Genomic DNA, 4,518 nt, shown 5'->3' on the forward strand with positions numbered 1-4,518 from the left:
GCATGCGCGTGACGCGGCCTCGACGTCCTCCAGACACGGTGCCGAGCTCGGGGACCAGGTGTCCTCTATTGACAGGAAATATGGGGGGAGGGGGGTTTGGATACTGGACTTCTTCACACCCAACACGCAGTCAGCCCTTTAACCAAATACAGAGGAATGGAGCCCAAATGAGAAATATGGCTACCAAAACTGACCTGGAAACCCCAAAGCAAACTCAGCCAGTACTTCAGGTTGTATTAAACACAATCAGTGGCATAAACCATGAGAGGGGGCTGGGCCCCCCCTTCAAGCCTCACCAGTTGATGAGCAGCTCTTCAGGTCTAGAGACCAGAACTTTCCAAGTTCTGCAGCCTGCAACAGGATTTCGGAGCTGCTGATGCCTCCCCACTAGAACTACCTGATTCAGGAAAAAAAATTCGATTCAATTTTCCTGCCCAATTGGGTGTTTTGGGGTTTACCCCCTCTTCACCCCCTTTGCCCTCTCCTACCCACACTGACGCTATGGTGTAAGCAAAAAAGACTTTTCCTCTCTCTTAGATCCTAGTTCGCGGTCTAACACCAGCTTTGGCAGGATACACATTTCAAATCTGACATATTGTAATCACAAAACAGAAAATAAAATGAAAATCATGTTGATCCCAGACTCTGGTTGTCATCTCATAACTCGCTTGCCAGGGTCTCCTTTCTCCATGCTAACCATCCCCTTCTGTTTCCCTTTCCTCTCCCGGAGGTGTGGCAACTTTCTTTTTCTCATCTCCATCCCCCCGCAGCTGCAGTGATGGACCCCACCATCCCCATATCCACTATCTCTCCTTTTCTCAACTACCCTTTCATCCACCATCTCTCCCTCCTCCACCACCCCAGGGTCTACACCCTCCTATCCAGTATCTATCCCATAAGAACATAAGCAGTGCCTCCGCCGGGTCAGACCATAGGTCCATCCTGCCTGGCAGTCCGCTCCCGCGGCGGCCCATACAGGTCACGACCTGTCTGAATCACCAGAAGGGGCTCCCTTGCCACCTTGGTTTCTCATTGAAGTCCTATCTTCCCATCGAAGTCCTAACCCTCCGGTCTTGCACATGCACGACCTGGTTGGGTTTCTATACTTATTACCTGGTTAGCTTTCTATACTTGTGTTACATCCCAGCTCCTCCCTCACTATCCCACGATCCCTTTATCCCTCAGGAATCCGTCCAATCCCTGTACAGTACTCTGCCTGATCACTTCCCCTGATCCCCTACCCCTCCACACCATCCCTTGTCCAACTTCTCTCCCTTTCTGTTCCTTCCCTCCCTAAATCCCATTGTCCACCATCTCTCTCCCTCTCCTCTGTTTTTAGATCCATTATTTCTTTCCCCCAGTCCAGCATATGCACATCTTTTTGAACCCCCCCCTTCCCTCCCTCCATGTACTCCTACACCAGGACCCCCAATGAAGGCTTGCACCCCCACCTTGAAGGACTGTCCCCTCCCAAAAGCCTGCACCCCCCAAAGGCTTAGAACCCCTCCCTCAAAGGCCTACCTGTTTTCCCCTGGCCTCCCGGTCTTACTTTTACTTAATTAGAGCAGTGCAGCAGCCTGCAGAGAGGATTGACGGTGCTAGCAATCCTTGCTGGCTGCCATCGGCATCCACAGCTGTCGTTCCCTCTGCTGCGGTCCCACCCCTCCCCTGATGTCAAGGGCAGGATCGCGGCAGAGGAAACAGCTCCGGAGGCCAATGGCAGCATGCAAGGATCGCTAGTACAGGCAATCCTCTCTGCAGGCTCCTCTACAGTAATTAGGTAAATCAGTCATTCCATGTCAAGTGGACCAGGAGCCCACACTCAACCCCCTTGAAATCCAACCAAATTTTACAGGGGTTTTGTCTGGGGTCTCAAATGAAACTGCAAAATTTTTGGGATCTATCTTAATTTGGTCAGGAGCTAGGGGTGGTTGAACAAAAGCAATCACCACCACCCCCTCCTACATAAAATCCAAGCTTCCCATCTACACCCCCACTCGCACCCTCCGTTCAAAATCGGAAATACGCCTACGCATTCCCCCTGGAAGGTCCCTCCTCTCAGAAACTGCCCGCAAACGATCCTACAGCCACTTCATTCCACATCTCTGGAACCAACTCCCCCCTCAACTCAGACAACAGAACTCATTATTGACATTCCATAAAATGGTAAAGACCCTCTTCAACTAAAGGTCACCCTCAGTCCACACCCCCCTTAAACCCCACCTCTCTCTTATCCCAGGACAAGCAGGCAGCATATTCTTAACGCATGGGTGACGTCACCGACGGAGCCCCGGTATGGACCTTTTTAACTAGAAAGTTCTAGGCCGCACCGCGCATGCGCGAGTGCCTTCCCGCCCGACGGAGGAGAGCGTGGTCCCCAGTTTCTTCGTTTCCGCAGAGCGAAGAAGACGCATGTGTTTTCAACGGCCGTTGAAAAACTAATTTTTGCCTTCCCGCTCGCGTATTTTTTCACTTTCTTTCCTTTTTTCTTATCGGATTCCCTTTATTTTTGTTTAAAAAAAAAAAAAAAAAAACTCGTCGAGTTTTCCTTATTTTTTCAGGCCAGCCCCGGCGGGGCCTGTTGCTACCGTACAGGCCTCCGGGTTCGATTTTGCGGAGGCCGTGTTTCCATTCATGCCCTCTCAACTGGGTTTTAAGAAGTGCCAGCGGTGTGCACGCCCGATCTCCCTCACCGACCCACACAATTGGTGCCTCCAGTGCTTGGGTCCAGAGCATCGGGCTGACACCTGCACCCGCTGTGCTACGCTTAAAAAGCGTACTTTGAAAAATCGGCAGATCCAGCAAAATATTTGGTTTGGTACCGGATCTGCCATGGAACCGGCTGCGACGTCGACGGCACCACAAAAGTCGGCACCGACGACATCAACACCACCGGACCCTTCCTCGGGGTCGTTGGGCCCAGGTAAGCCGGCTAAGAAGCCTCCCACTTCCCTTGAGCGCCCTCCTGCCACGGTTGCGACACCGGCCCTCCCGGCACCGCACCGGCCCCGCAAACGCTCCGCTCCGATCTCAGTGAGTGCCTCATCGGCCACTTCATCGCCGGAGCGTGGAGCGTAGAGCGGCACCTATGGTACCGAAGAAGAAAAAAGCGGTACCGGTGCCTCCCCTGGACGACCGCATCGCGGCCATACTCCAAACACAGTTACAGGAGCAGCTGCAACAACAGCTCCAACAACTGTTGCTGGCACCGCACCTTCCGGTACGGGACCGGTCCGAGCCTCACACTGTCCCATCGGTGTCGACCCCCTCGGTACCGATTAATACTTCCATGCCGGTGCTCTTGGCAGAAACACCTACAGTACATACCCGTGATGCTGCCGACCCTGTCCGGTCCCAGGAACGACATCGGTCTTCCTCACCTGGTACCGCCTCACTGCGCTCAGGCAAATCTCTTTCAAAGACCCGCCATGCCGAGCCCTCCACACCGATGTCCAAACGTACGCACCCCGACGTTAGGGACCCAGATTTGTGGGAAGACTCCCCTCACGGTACCGAGGAGGACGCTTCGTCAACTGACGAAGAACCCTCCATGACCGACACCGTCTCCAAACCAGAGCAATCCTCTTTCTCCAAATTCCTTAGGGAGATGTCAGCAGCTCTTTCCATTCCCTTAGAGTCCGACTCTAAAAAGTCTCAGGCTTTCCTCGATGCCCTAGACTTTGAGCAACCTCCCAAAGAATTTCTGAAGTTGCCCGTCCACGACATCTTACGGGAAAATTTCTATAAAAACTGGGAAGCTCCCCTCACGGTTCCTGGAGCCCCTCGTAAATTGGATAGCTTGTACCGGGTTATTCCAATCCCAGGATTTGATAAGCCTCAATTGCCCCACGAGTCCCTCCTGGTGGAATCTACTTTGAAAAAATCTCAGGGTTCCAGTGTATATGCCTCCACCCCTCCTGGCAGAGAGGGAAAAACCATGGATAAATTTGGTAAGCGCCTTTTCCAAAATGCCATGTTAGCCAATAGAGCCAACAACTACACCTTCCACTTCTTCTACATGAAGCATCTGGTGCAACAGCTCTCCTCCTTACAGAAATACCTTCCTGAACGTAAGGTCCCTCTTTTCCAGCAACATATTTCCAGCCTCCTCCAACTCAGGAAATTCATGGTTCGCTCCATCTACGACTCATTTGAGCTGACCTCTCGCGCATCTGCCATGGCGGTGGCCATGCGACATTTGGCATGGCTGAGAGTCTCTGACCTGGACATTAACCACCAGGACCGCCTGGCTAACGCACCTTGTCTGGGTGATGAACTCTTCGGAGAGTCCCTGGACTCAACAACCCAGAAACTCTCAGCACATGAGACCAGGTGGGACACTCTGATTAAACCTAATAAGAAGACTCCACCTGCTCGCACCTACAGACAGCAGTCTTCCTACCAGCGCAGGTTCTCGGCCAGACCTCTCAACCCGCCTCAACAGCAGCCTCGCCGACCTCGTCAACAGCATCAATCTCAGGCTCGCTCACAGTCTCACCAACCTGCCAAGCCTCTCCC

The sequence above is a fragment of the Geotrypetes seraphini genome, chromosome 2 (genome assembly GCF_902459505.1).
Source record: "Geotrypetes seraphini chromosome 2, aGeoSer1.1, whole genome shotgun sequence".
In the NCBI taxonomy this organism is placed as follows: domain Eukaryota; kingdom Metazoa; phylum Chordata; class Amphibia; order Gymnophiona; family Dermophiidae; genus Geotrypetes; species Geotrypetes seraphini.